General features: G+C 42.0%; 2 long non-coding RNA genes across 3 annotated transcripts in view; one reads left to right on the top strand and one right to left on the bottom strand.

The window, feature by feature from the left end:
- Nucleotides 1-15,404, bottom strand: part of LOC119160986 (uncharacterized) — a 182,113-nt gene that overhangs the window by 144,150 nt on the left and 22,559 nt on the right. The gene's annotated exons all lie outside the window — the stretch shown is intronic.
- On the top strand, nucleotides 5,577-11,118 carry LOC142776494 (uncharacterized). Of its 2 annotated transcripts, XR_012887579.1 has the most exons (3): nucleotides 5,577-6,874; nucleotides 7,409-7,666; nucleotides 8,337-11,118. It is a non-coding gene; the product is annotated as an uncharacterized LOC142776494 (long non-coding RNA). The 2 variants fall into 2 exon arrangements; XR_012887578.1 differs by having other exon boundaries at nucleotides 7,409-11,118.

The following is a 15,404-nucleotide window of genomic DNA, read 5'->3' as shown; positions in this document are numbered from 1 at the left end:
TGGCAAGAGAAAAAAGCACAAACATACAAACACACCCACAATCCAGCAAATACCTGGTGACTGATCCCTGAAAAGCCGTACAATGTAATAAGTGCTACAAAGGTTTCAACTGCTGCCCTATTTATTATAAAAGCAAGCTTGAAACGTGCAAAACCACTTATCCGTGCAGTCAATCGGGACCGCTCAAAAGCACGCCCAACCACTGTGCTAGTCCTTCATAAGCGCCGCTTCTATCTTTGTGTTTGCGGAATCGTGCACCAGCAATGGGGATGCAAGTTCGGCCGACACGATAGAATACCAGCTGATAATTCATATTATTCGACTGGAGAGATGTTGGAGATGAGATGGATACAAATTAAAAGATCGGTGTGCTTCGGTGCTACAAATTAGTCTACGTAATTTCCACGTTACAGTGTCAATGTTTATTTTTTTCAAACCAAGCACAAGTCACCGGCACTACATGGAAGGTCAAAATACTGTGCTATATATATCCACTTGTTAGTACTCGGCGGTGCAGCACGGATGGTCAGTGTTTGTGGTGTGTTACTTGAAACTGAAGTGCACATTTATATATATGTGTGTGTGTTACGTGACCAATATACTGCGTTCTTCTGTATGACTAAGTGGAAATGAACATAAAATATACTCCACAAGTGCAGGGTCCCCGTTTCTTTTATTCGTCCAGACGGTTCAACTATTAGTGTTACTGGAGCATTCTAGAAGAACCAAAATTGAAACGAATTGGAGTAAGGGCTAGGGGTAACAGTGGAACACTTGCAGTTGCTACCACTGTTAGTTCAAAGTGTATTCAAAATCTATGGCAGCCCATTTAGTCCACCAAAGGATCCATGGCACACCCAACTTTAGTCTTTTTCGGCTTAGAGACTTGTCGTAATTGGTTCCTCACGAGTGATGTACGAATTCATCACTGAAGGACGTCCTCATATAACGTCACAGATAATCGAAAATTGGGACATCATCATAAGGTCACATGACGTGACGTCATTCTAGTGCATTGTCGTGTGGTCAAAATGGGCCGATCATGTGGGCAGCTGGGGGGCAAAAAGCTAGCAGTGTATGCAGTCCCTGAGGCAGCGAGAAAACCACGTTAGAGGCAAAAGTATCTCAAAGCGAAACAGCGGGTGTTCAGTATTGTGGCTTGGGAGAACGAGGTTTGCGAAAGTATTTTTGTTAGGATGAAAATCGGGGTAAGGGCTTGGATAGAAAAGCGTAAATTTCGAAAAAAAAACTCCCCGAAAGGAGGGGGCGTGGAGACCAAAAACAGATTGGGTGAACACTCCATGAATGTTACACATGGATCACTACGTAATTTTTGTACAGCAGCACATACATCGATGTCTCTTGCCAGGCTCTAACGCTTACCTAACGTGTTAAAACCAACTTTTCTCAAAACTTACTGTTAATAAAACCATGAATGACTAGGGTGTGTCGGTCATGCCTCAGCATCTGGAACGCTTTATTACCACATTCTCCCGTAAAGCAAGAAATATGACACACCATTTCACTGGCAAACATATTATTCACTAGCCGATGAGGCTCATTTCTGTGCGAAAACAATTTTTTGTTAAAATATTAAATAGCCACTGAAAACACTTCAATTGAAGAACACTTCAAAAAGGTTTGCGAACTCGTAAGTTTCAAAGATCAGGTGAGGCGACGTTGTTGAAAGTTGTATTATTATTTGTGGTCTCACACGGAGATGTCCCCTTGCGATCTTCTTTGAAGTAATGTGAGAAAGCTCTACAGTAAACAGAATCTAACAATTCGTAAAGATGCCTACGTGCTCATCCACTTTACTCCTTTACCCAGCATATTCTAGGTTAGCCCATGTCTTTGAAGCAATGTGGAGCCGCATCGAGGATGCCATGAGGCTGAAATAATTGTTTTTGAAGCAGCTCTAGTTTCGAGTTCACTAATGCTGCATGCAGTGGCGAATATTTCTGCCTATGCGTGGTGACCTGCTACATAATGTTCCAATGCTTACCATTCCGTCGCATTTTTCAACAAGATAACGACGCTTTTGCGGCTGATCTTTGACAACTTGTTCTGTCTTCGTCTGCACTTTAACTTTATGCAATATCTGGCTCTGGCCACATGGTTTTGTATGTATTATCTATTTACAGTGTATATTTATTTTTGCTTTTTCGTCTCATCGTCTAGGTTAGTTGATCCCTATGTAACTAATGTTCTTTGGTAACAACATAAGCCACTATTGATCCTTAAAAATGATGGTTCTAATTCTGTTTTTTATCTACCAATGTTCCTAAATGTATGGTGTACAGTTTCTCTCTGTAAACATCCAACCACCTGAAATGCCTGAATGGCCCTGTGCGTATTAAAGTAAATAAAAAACGCAGTTGTGGTTGCCGTTCAAGTAGCGGCACACTGTGGCACCAAACAATAATAATCATAAAGCTCGACAATAACTATCCTCTTATCAGAGCATGCACCAAAAGCTGCTGCTTGCACGATACACAATCACACACAGAATGTTGAGACGTTCTTCGAGGCACACAATGGATTACGCGTAGTTCGTAGTCCGAATTCAGGGTTCAGTCATTTCTTTTCTAATTGGCGCCGTATCTTCTGTTGCATTTTGAAAAAAACAAAACGTAGGACCATATGAGGAGCTTTTCTTCAATATGAGCCGAAATCCGAACCAAAACTAGCTTAATCAAGGCTTTATTTGCACACACATACTAACACCATTCCTCGAAGAAAACAGTATCCTTTAGGTAATGATTAGTAACATATATGATTAGGATTTTAGAGGAAAGTTGAGACTACCTGCATGCCAATAGGGTTTTATTTGAGATGAAGTTATGGTCCTGAATTCAGCCCATTTCGAAAAAAAAGCCCTCATGTAATCCGCCTGTCTGGTGACTTATCTCCCGGAATCTATAAAGAGGTCTCAATTAACCCAGTAATATCATCAATAATATGTACATATAAAAGACCACGTGTTCTGAGCCAGCATTCCACCACGTCTGGGGGAAGACGAAGAAGATGCTGTCCGCTTAGTGTTATCTCGCTATTGGGCAAAGAACCGCCAGGTTCTTGGCCAATCCCCCTTTGTGGGTGTGCGCCAGAATATCAAGGATCATAATCATAATCAGAATCAGTTGCGCCCCATCTCATCCAATTAAAAGTGTGACTCGAGATCCTTGCCTCATTGGTGGAAATTACCACCAAAGAGGTTAATGGGAGCACATTCTTTGCACGCTATTGGAAATAAAAACGAGAGGAAGTTTTCAGTGAGTGGTTCATAAAGTTTGTGTTCTAGTGTACTTTCATTGGCTCTAACTGTCCAATGGTTGCGATCTCTGAAACACAGCTGTCGATACACTTTGGGACGATCTGGAACAAAGCGTACTTTGTAAACCAAAGCCTATTAGGGGTGCGCGTGATTACGCATGGAACTACAAACAAATCATGCATCTTCATCCTCACTGTTCATACACCGATATGGACCATGATAATATGGCAAGCAATCGGAATAAAATGACCCTAGTAACTTTGTATGACACCGAAAATATGCAAACCCTCACGATTCTGGAGCAAACCTTGGCTGAATTCATCCCTGCATCAATTACCAGCCATTTAACTTGGCGCACCAACATCATTCAAAGGTAGAGCGAGCCACTGACATGTATTTTGTGCGACGCAGCGGCCACTTGACCTGAGAATAATAGCGTTGCGAAGGCGAATCCCCTGTCGCATGCTCTGATCGAAGCAGACGACAAACGCGAGCAGACGACGGCTTGGCCGACAGGCACAGCTTGTGATTGGTTGGGAAGCAATACCCTCTACATCAGCTCACTCCGTGACGTTGCCAAAACCATGACCTACTACACTCCTGACCTGTTCAGATAGCGGGGTTCCTATGGGAGCGCGTGTCCCCGCTCTCGTTCAATCGCTCGCCGTAGGTGGCGCTACCTATAACCTGTTCGTCTGCTACTGTGCGGCCGGCAGGAGGGCGACGGACTGATACCATGCGTCTGCTTCTGTGACAAACTGCCTATACGTGCACGAAGGACTTCAATTATGTCATTATACCCGACCGCCTGCCAGCCCTATATAGAGTGAACAGTTAATCGCCACATTTCGTTACCGGCGTAACGTTTCTAATTACCTTAAGTAAGCTTATACAGAAACGAACAAAGCTGTATGGGAAGATAGAGGTTTGAGATGAGAAATACATTTGACCAAATTCGGTCGCTAACTTCAGTGACACCCAGTGTTCAAGAGTTGTCCATCGCTAAACACACACACACACACACACACACACACACACACACACACACACACACACACACACACACACACACACACAGAGAGACAAACTGTGGAGGCAGCACGTAAATATTTCATATCATTAATTTTTTTATGGATTTCGGCGGCATTTGTTGAGGCAGCCTTCGGGAAGGGTGCTCGAACCCCTCGCAACCCACCGCTACGCATTTTTACATAATTTACAGATTTCGTATATTTACTTTTTTCTTGTGTGCTATATTTAAATTTCTTGGCACTATTTGTGGAGCCTGCCATATTAGCCGCGGTACTTTAAAAAAGCTTTCATGTTTTTTAGCTCAGTGAATTAGCATAACACACGGAAATAAAGTTTACTAAAGCACCCTGGTGCTTCTTGCTAGCTTGCAACTCGTTCTGAATTGAAACGACTCTCAAAAACACAAGACTCACCTTTTCTTCCAATTGCCTCGATCCATTCTTCCCGTATGTCTGTGGCAGGAAACTCGTGAAAACTTACTTTACTTTGTTTGCCTTGTTCCGATTTGCAATATGGCACGCAGCAATACACCATACTTACATTTGAGGTGTCAGCTCATCTAAAAAAAAAAAACTGCACGCGGCCACTATTAGAGCTGACTACTGCAGCTATCTGCCGTCTGCAAGTTTCTGCACACGACCTACTGTGTTTCGATCTGCGTATCTTCTGCAATTTGTGTATGCGTATCGTCTGGAACCATCGTGATTCAGTGTGAACAATGAATGCCTAACAATAGTTTTTTTATCTCGTTGGACTACGTTTTCATTCAAGAAATATTTTCATAATAAATTTTCCTTCATTTGTAGAAAAGTTCCCGTCTGCTTGCCACTGTGACCCTTTGTGTGCTTTTTTTACGGTTCTATTTCTGCTTCAAACGTCCACACGAATGCAGCCAACTCTGACGAGGAATCATATCGCTTTATTTGCCATATTTTACACATTCATACACAATTCATGCACAATAAGAACGATTTGCACTGCCACAGCGATGGCTGAAGCAGACGACAGCGAACAGGTGCTGCCTAGCGCCACGCCGCTCGTAGGTGACGGCCCTAGCGGCAGAAGGTATGAACTAGAACGTGGGCGCTGGAAGAGGTGCTCTCTGGGCAGGTCAGGAGTGTAGTAGGTCATGGCCAAAACACTTCTTTCATCTGGCACGCCTCTCCTGTTCGTCATATCACCCCCCTCGCACATAAGAGAAAACTTTTTCATGCCGTGAAAATAGTGTAAGTACTTTCTAAGCGCCCTCTTATGTGCTGCGCAGTTGTCGAAAACAACATGGCGTCGTAAACAGCATATCGGTTGGTGCGACTTTCAGCAAACGCTTCTCGCACGAGTTACTTCAGCGTTTGACCGGATGTGTTGTGATTACAGCAGCTCTTTCGGTGCGTGTAAGCAGTGCGGAAAGCTGTGGCAGTGCAATGGTGTACGGTGAAACGCAGCGAAGCCTGTGCGTCGGTGTGGTTATCAAGCGGGGATCGGCGTCGATGTATCGACGGCAACTAGCACTCGAGAAGCCTGCAATGTGTGTTTGTGTGCCGGTAACAGTTCGTTCGCTTGACTTTCCAGTCTCTCAGTTGGGTGCTGTGCGACATTTTGGATTGACAGCGTTTTGACAAGTTACCTGAGTGACCCCAAGTACGTACGGAAACGTATAAACTACGAGCTCGGTTCTTGCTTCGCCACTAGTTAGCCCGTACGCTTCTATTTACTTGAGAGCAATGTACTGTTCGGGAGTGAAACGATCTTCGTTGTGAACAGTGGTGCTGTGCTGACGTTTCAAGACTTGTGAACAAGCTGTGCTCGTGTGACCGAAAATTGAAAGACAGCGTTGATAACTGTTTTGCCCTGCGAAGTGGTGGTGGGGCAGCTTGGCGCTTTTGTTTGTTAAGTCGTCACTTGACCTTTTTGTGATAACCATAGTCCTAGCGCTGTGATGTGATCAACCAAAACTGCGAGATGCTACATTCTGTTGTGGATCGTGTTACTTTGGAAGCACGCCTAGACTGTTCTTCGGTAACAGCTGGAGAGTTCTATGTGGCAGCGAGAGCCCGTGAACGTCAAGCTTCCCTCCGGCCCCCAGACCTATCGCTGTGATGTGATCAACCAAAGCTACGAGATGCTACATTCTGTTCTGGATCGTGTTACTTTGGAAGCGCGCCTAGACTGTTCTTTGGTAACACCTTGAGAGTTCTATGTGGCAGCGAGAGCCTGTGAACGTCAAGCTTCCCTCCGGCCCCCAGAAAAAGCAAAGAGTTCACCTGTGAACGTCAAGCTTCCCTCCGGCCCCCAGAAAAAGCAAAGAGTTCACCGGTGCCTTGCTTTGGATGAAGTTGTAGGCCAATATCGCCTAACTACAGGTTTCCGAGTTCGTCTGGCCATCGTTTTGCACGGTACTAGAGCCTTTACAACAGCCGGTCATGGCCAGTTCTTACACTTTATCAATGGACGTGCACGCCTGGCCAACCCTTCATTGCTGTCATTGGCAGCTTCCAGTCTGCAGATACCCTTTGCCTGTTGGCCGTACTTGGTTCCTCATGACACCGACGGCTACTGCTGCCATCGGTGAGCTCACCTTGCAGAACTAAATTTCACCGGTACTATAATTCACGCAGTTCTATAACGTGTGCAAGTTTTTAAGCCCATCAGATGTAATGTTTCTCTATGGTAAGTTCAAGCATGAAAAATTTACTACTACTGTTATATACATACATATATTATGGAGCAAATACATAAAAAGTTTTTTGTGATTTCATACAAGTGAGCTCTTGTTTGATTATCAGTTTGGGCCTGTCGATTGACCACGTTTGATAGTTGGATAGTTAATGTGAATTTATTTTTCAGGAGCCAGGTTGCACTTAAAAATTTTATGTTATTTTGGAAAATTAGTTCTATAGACGATTACCACTGTGGTAGTACTATACTTCAGTAGGACATATATATTGCGGTACGTAAATTTCACATGAGGCTTCAGTTTATTTCAAAGTGATTATAGCAGATTTTGGTCACTTTAACGAAGTGATTGCTTCCTCAAATAAGTATTAGAAGTGAGTGCTTTTAATTATTCTTTTTAAATACCTCGTTTTCGGCTCTTCACAGATCGCAGAGATTGGTTTGTTAAGGTCCTGTGATGCATCGGTTGCACATTCTGGCACATCAATCCTCATCATTACTTGGAGCACCTGTACAAAAATAGGAAGGACACGTTCTCCCTAACTGTGCAAGCCTATGTCACTGCTGGCACTTTTATCACTCAGCGGATGTGGCGTGGAAGCATGCATGGCAGCCTCATCTGGAAGGACTGCGATCTGCTTGGGAGCTTCGAGGGCACAAAACTGCCTAACGGCTGGCTGCAAGGTTAGTTTTTCTTTAATACATACGATTACGTGAACACCACTTACTGTGCACAAATTTAAAACCCAAGCATGGTTGCTTTCAGTGGATACCTGTAATATTCTTACACATAATTCTTATTCAACATTTATAGAACTAAATTGCTAGATAATTGAGAATGTTGAAAGCTGAAAGCCTGAGGCTTATGAATGAAACTCCAATAATCTGAGACTCAAAAGCTTGTGCTTTGAAACGAGCACAAATACTTTGATTCCTTATTGAGCTCTCGAGCTTGTGACTCCCTCTGTGGATCAAGTGCTCTGGAAGGAAGTAGCAAGTGGGTGAAAATTGCCTGGCTATTCACAACTTGAAAGGAGAAAGACCTATTGAAGAAGCCTCAGATGACATAGGGCCAGTAACTGCATCTTTTACCTAAAGTAGCTTTTTCTCTCTCAGTGCTGTTGCTTGTGTTTCAGCCGAACATGTTCACCACGATTGCATAGTGATATATATTTTCTACAAATTGTACCTGACCTAAGTATGCATTGTTGATCTCTAAAGGTGACGTTCAGTGTGTTTCGAAGCCATGGCTTCTCATTTCTCTGTCTGTGGCTAGCCTATTTCAGCAGCAGAGCGATGCAGCTAGCACACATGCAATCCAAGTCATGGAGTGCTCCTTTGGTGTTCTGTGCAGGACGCAGCATATCCATCCGGCAAGACACTGGTATCAACAATAATGGCGAGTGTTGGTGGCACCTGTAGGAGCCCGTTGTGTTTGTTGCGTATGATTATTTCCCCTGATAAAGTGCATTTTTGAAAGGTTTTCTTCATTCAGAATAATATATGTCAGCAACAAGCACACTCATAATCCACAAGTTATTTGTGTCTTCTAGACTGCCCATTTGCTCCTATATGCGGTATGGTGAGCTGGCTATGTTAGACAGCCTTAAAGTTATGAACATTGGCTGTTGTATTGTAATGCAGTCTAGCTTGTGTTTCTTAGTGAACTTATTTGTGGTCTACTTCTCGCACCTAGTGTAAAGTCGAAATAGAAGAAACTCTATTGGCTCTTTATGCCTGTCAGAAGTTTCATGCCTTCATCTATAACATTGTAGTTCTTGCTCTTGAATCATAATAAATATATTTTCAATCTTCACTGTTTGTGCGTGTGTGTGTTGAGGCTTGTCATTTGCTTCTGAAAATACAATATCTGTAAATATGAGCACATAATTGACAACTATACACTCTTGCATGTAGCATGGTTGTAACAATGATCTGTATTTTTCTAAGTTCCAGCAGTAACAAGGGGTTCGGTGCTCCACGGTCTTGTACAGTGTATCAAGAACAGAGCACAGAAGACCAGCAAGTATAAATGGACTTCCAGTGACTGTTCTCCTGCTCAAAGTTTACAACAGCAGAAAGAGCACATTGTGATGTCAGGAGCAGCTGCTGCTTAACTTCTTAGCAGTACGTTATTCAGCAGTTCATTTGCTTGCATTCGAAATTATTTAAATTTTGCATGGAAGATATCAAACTATGACACTAATTTAAAGGCTGCTGTAGTGTTAGTGGGCAAATATTTTTGAGCTGAAGTTTTTAACATGTGTGTTAAGTGCCTGCGTGCCTCGACATTTACATGCCAGAAATCACAGCATCCATGGTCGCCAATGGTAACTGTGTTTGCATTTTTTGTAGTACAAGAAGTAAAGCCATGGATGCAGTAATCATGTACTTAGTCGATGTAATCCTTCAGTGTATACTCGTTTGTACAGCACCAATGATGCCATGAGTGTATAAGCTCTGGGAAGGGAATCTATGTGGATTATTTTATTTGGAAGGAAGAGGATCATCACTACTCCTAGTATATCTTAACAGTAGATTTTAGTGCTTGGGTATTATCCCACTGCCTGTCCGTCCTTCAACAGTCTACTTATGTACTATGTAAGTGTAACTTTTTAAATGTATACTTTGCTCGGATAGGTTTGTTCATAATGTAATGCAAGTGACTTATCATCTATGCAGCTCTACTCAGACTAGAAATAAAAGTATTTACTTTTATATGTAGCTATAGCATGCATTCACTTGTGTTTTTCTAGGTGCCTGTACAATTGCTTAGCCCTACAAAAGTGCTGGTATACTGTAATATTGAATCTGGCATCTTAAAACAGTTTGTTAGTGGAAGTAAGAATCTGTTTACAATCAATATTACTATCCTCAGATGAACTGTGAAAACTCTGTGGAAATTTATTTACATTTTTTAAACTTTGTGAAGGCAAATGTTATAACGTTCTTTTATTGTGGTCCCTGTTTCATGCAAATGACACATAACTACTTTGCAGTGGCATAGTATTGGTTGTTATTTTACACATATGTGCTGAGCAACATCGCAGTTGAGGCCAGCAGCAAGACATACATGCAGTGCACTGGAGCATCACCTCACATAGTGTAAAGTCTTTGCCCACCAGTAAACTCAATATTTTTCAAGCAGACTAATGGACAGCTGTATGAAAACTGTGTTGATGTGCAAACTTTGAAGTCTTCTTGAGGAGTGTTTTTCATTATTTTTGTCCAAGTGAAGTAGCTACCCAAGGCCACAACTGGTGGGAATGTGGTGGTTTCCTCTCTCCAAAAGCACTCCTACCAGCTGCCTCAATGTTAGCATGGGATGAATTCACGAACTAGAAAAAATAATTGGTCTTTGTTTTCTTGGCTGAAAGAGTCACTTCCACCGTTGAGCCACCATGACGCGCCAGAATAAAAACTTTTAGCTAAATAAAGTTGATTCTACTTTTGAGAAGTGTTTTGGGGAAACGAAATGGCACCTATAGCTGTCAGTATAAACACTGTTTGCACTAAGGAACTTAGTAGCTTATAATTGTATTATTCATGCATTGTCTAGAATTTACTCGCGCTGTGCCAACTTTCAGCCCAAGTGTCCTAACATGCTTTGTTAGTGGGTTGTGAATGAGCCAAGCTATGTAAATAAACAGAGTGATATTGCAGATATGTACAAAATATTGATGCACAGCCCTTTTCTTTAGCATGACATTGTCAAGGGCTTTACTCTTGTGTTTTTTATAAAAACTGCTTGTCACTGGGCAGCAGCGAAAAACTATGCATCAAGCTTTTGCGAAATGGTCCGAGAAACACCGTAATCAGACATAACAGTGCCGGTGGATTTCTCTCGTAAGTTACTTTCTGTAGTATATTCAAAATGAGTGTATTAGAATTGTTGTTTTCTGGCCATTCATTTTAATATTTACAGCTGAGTGTATGTATGTATGTATGGGTGTACATATGTATATGTGTGTGTATATGTATGTATTATGTATCTTTTAAATGAGAATCCGTTTATCATTGGTGAGTAAGTATGGTAATGATTTGGCTGAATTTGTTTCTAGTTATTTCTCTATTGAGCCAATATACTTTTCAATTTGTTTTGTTCTGCATAAAAATAAAAGTAACCTTACACAGAATATGTGTGTTCAAAGAAGTTGTTTCATTTACCAACCTACAGTCATGGGCGAGAAATTGGGTAAAATGGAACGAACCTGCGAAGATTAGTTTAGAGCATAGCTACTCTACATGGCAAATCTCGTACACATTGTGTTGGTTGAATATGTCGATTTCAATCTTTCAATTTTAATCAGAATAAGCAAGCTATCACCGTGGTTGTATATGTGTGTGATATTTATGCATACTGTGATACCGGTTCGCAATTACAATTAAGGTCACAAACCTAGTCAAGCTGAATACACGAGTTTTGTCCATGCACCTTTCATCTGCACTGGAACTGTTGTTAATAAAAAATAAACTTCAGTTTAAAAATTTATTCTAGTAACCAAAAGCAGGGTATCTCTTTATCACACAAATCAAATTGCCATTGTTTTGTTCCATTCTGGACAATAGAGGACCCTCTCAGCAGAACTTGATTAACTGCTATAGTTAATTTTAACCATTGACAGCGACATTACACTGAAGCGTGCAGCATGACAAATAGCGGGAGAGAAGACACAAACTAATCACTCTGTTTGCATCAGCTCTAACTGTCCGTGCTCTTTGGTCTTGCTGCATGTGATGATGCCCACCAAATTAGCACGAAAGCGTGTCCCTACAAAGTCAGTCAACTTGGCTGCAAGCAGTTAGCTCACTGCATGTGTAGATTTTCTTCAAAACATTGTGAAGACTGATTGCTGGTCGAATATCCAAACACGTGAAAAGTAATATACCAGGTATGATCTAGGTATTTCAGTACTGGACACTTTTGCGATAAGAGAGGATGGAGGAGAAAATTATGAACCCTGAATTGTTTACTTTTTGAAGGAGCGCAGTACAGCGCTTTTGGAACAAAAGGGGAGTGAAAGAAGCAAGTGCAAAAGCCTACTTCTCAAAAAATTAGTACCCGCCACCACGCATAATGTCAGGCCGGGCAACTTCTTGAAAAAAAAAGTGCTCAGTGATTTTGCGAATCGAACCAAGTACCTCCTAGATGGCAGTTGAGCGCTGTAACCGCTCGTCCACTGCAGCAGTGCTTGCATTCGCCCTATTGCTGATATATCGTCATTCCTTCGAATGAAGGCAAATGCAAAAACGTCTGGTGAAACTTTGTCAAAAATAGAAAAAATAGAATGCGTTTGCCGAAGGTTACTAGAAGATAGAAACCGCCACTTGTGAATGTATAACTGTGCGCTATTTATTCTTGTACATTACTATCATGACTTTGGGGTAGCCGGCTCTAACGTAGGCTACCTTCTCATAGTTTGCCAAATTTAAATAAGAAAATAAAAATATATATCGGCCTGTGACAACGCTAATCAACTATTATGAGTTCACTGTCACTAGTGTCACTTTCACTAGATGAATGCTCAGTTTGCTTCCATTATCGTTATTTAGAAAAGTTTTGGCTCATTAACTCAACTCTCCTAATTAGCATTGATTCTCACATTTAAGGACAGTCACACTTCATCTTGCTTTCTGAGTGGCTGTCACTCTCATATAAAGCGTACTCCACTTTTTTATGCTCTCCGAGCATCTGACACTGCTTTGCGGAGACTTTCCCTGACGTCTGCTGGGCCAGAAAATTGTCTTTATTATCTATCAATTTCAAGCTTTCGCGAAGCCGAAACGAGAGTCTCTCTCTCTCTCTCTCTCTCTCTCTCTCTCTTTTCATTCTTTTCGCACGTGTGATAACGTCTCTCGACCTCAACACTCGTATACACGTCCCTTTCTTTGTTTGCGCACTCAAACAACGCTGGACGAAATATTTAGACCGTGTTTCGGGAAAAGCATTAGCACTGAGACACCTCCCGACGAGTCTCCCTAATTTTACGTAGACATATACCTAAACGTAAGCGTATGCACGTTCTCGCATTCCAGGTTTATAAAAATGCTGTGGTGCATGGAACCAGCGAAATTGCGCTCACAATTTCATTTGATTACTGCTGTTATCTATTTACGCACAATTCGTCTGCTAGCACCAAAGTCGCTCATGTGTCTTGTAATAAGATTATTGTAACAAAGGCTACCTTTGACTATAGGTACAAAACACCCTTACGTTCACCACTATACCGTGATTGATTGCACCGAATTAGTTAAGTAGCAGCGTAGCTTCAATGAAATGTAAGGTAACTGGTCGCGTTAAATAGGGAAGACATTCATTCCAGGCACATTTTCAAACATTGCATGCATCGATTTATGTGTGGTTCCATTTATGTGGTGCACATGAAGTGTTATTTACTTGTACTTGGCGAGATAGTGCATGGATTGCTCGGTGGCTTAAGGTCATCGAGAAATGATTTTTTTTAGCAACAGTCGTTGATTAAAGGCGAGTGCTTGGCTTTGCACAGCCCACCAAAACGTCTATTACAACGTACGCGGCATCCCGTAAGCGCTGTAGCAGACGCTCGCAGAACTGGAACTTAGATGCAGCAAATCATTGGCTATCATCGTATACTCTCGATGCTAGACGCTTTGCGTGCTACCTTGATATTATCGGCACACACTTCTTTCTTTGCTTGTCGTTTCATCGGCTATCGTGTGTCCTACTTGCTCTCTTAAGTGCCGAATAAGTTAAATTCATACCCACGCTATAGTAGTCCCTCCAGATAAGAGAATTTTTGGCTAAGAAAATGCGTAGCCAAAGAGAAAGCTTTGTGAATTCGGCCCCAGGAGTTTCCACGATATTCCCCGCTACTTCGACGCAAAGTTTTTTGTGGCATCCATGGACATGCTGCTCGTAAGCAAGTACACGTGTACTGTAGTGTGTCAAATGAATACTGCGAAAATTTCACTAATATTTACCAGGAGCTGACCTTCGACTACTTCACCTACAGCTACGTTACTGAGGCGAGAAGGCACCAGCCACCGTCGCTGAATAAGCCTTTAGGTTCAACGGGTAGTGGTTCATTCTTGTTGAACGTATTATTTGAATTACGTGCTTCCAAATACGACAAAGCAATCCAACAACGCGATCACTTCAGAAACTTCAATTGAAGACAATGATTTAACTTTATTGGTTTTTTCTAATTTTCTTTGATACGGTTGTATATTCCTGATGATTTCAAAGTGGGGTGAATGTGTTCATAAACGCCACTTTGTTATTATGATGCCTTAAAAATAAAATACTCTCGCCTTTGCTAGGGGCAGATTTGACGGGAGGTTTTTACTACTAGCCGCAGACGACCAAAACATAACATTACATTATTTCTCTCCTTTATTAAGAACAGGTTCGCGAAACTCATGGGTGCTCTGATGCATTGTAGCACGAAGTAAATGCTAACCGAACCACGCGCATTATTTTCTTGAACTGGTTGAAAAAAAATATAACTGAGAAGTCCTGGAGGTTCTGTTTAACGCGAACCTGATGCTTTTTTTTGCAATTTTTCTTACAGACAACTTAACTTCAAGCACTTTGGATCTCCTCACCTTCACTCTTATTGCCTAGAAAGGTCTTGGGCTCCAGTGACTAGAGTTTGGCAGATTTCCTGCCTTGTATTTTTTGGATGCTTTGGTTTATGTTATTTCCCAAATTAAACAATTTTTCATGCAACCATCTAATTGCTTCACTAATGGAGTTATCGCCTCACAAATCGACAGACGCGCCTACCTGTGAAATCTGTCAAGTAGGAGTGGTTGGCAGGGATTTGTCGCAAGCTGTAAATTCCTTCTCTCGTCTCTCGTACCGACAAGCGCGCCAAAAGCTAAGCAGGAAAGAATTACATGGGGTAAATTAAAAAGCCAAGGAGGTTCTATAGAACCTCTGGAGTGGCAGTCCCGGCCGCCGCCAACGGGAGCAAGTGAAGCCGCCGGCCGCCATGTTGCTAGAAGAAAAACAGGGCAGACCCGCCATAGACCACAATGGAATACGCGCGTTGCGCACGTCGGTTTGCAGTTCTACGACAAAAAATAAAATGGAAACCACTTTTAGGTTGCACCAACGAATAAATGCCTCTTCTTGTTTATGAAACAAATTATTTCATGCACCCTGTTGTCAGCTGCACGCTTTCAGATCAATCAGTTGTCGAGGGATGCTTCGCATATCGACCTTGCTGGCGCACTATGGCGGTACAATAGGGTTGTAGTATATATTGGGTGTTTTAAGAAGTGTGCCTGCAGATAGATACTCGAGATCAAGGGGAACGCGACATTTGCTTGCCTCTTCCATATATGTGCTTGTGTGTGTGTCGGCAGATTACCAGAGAATATACATAAGTAAGTAAGTAAGTAATTAAACCTAAATTAAGAAAATACAGGTAATTAGGTA

This window comes from Rhipicephalus microplus, chromosome X (genome assembly GCF_043290135.1).
Source record: "Rhipicephalus microplus isolate Deutch F79 chromosome X, USDA_Rmic, whole genome shotgun sequence".
NCBI lineage: Eukaryota > Metazoa > Arthropoda > Arachnida > Ixodida > Ixodidae > Rhipicephalus > Rhipicephalus microplus.
Note: the sequence above shows the minus strand (reverse complement) of the source record. Positions and strands in the feature narration are given on the sequence as shown.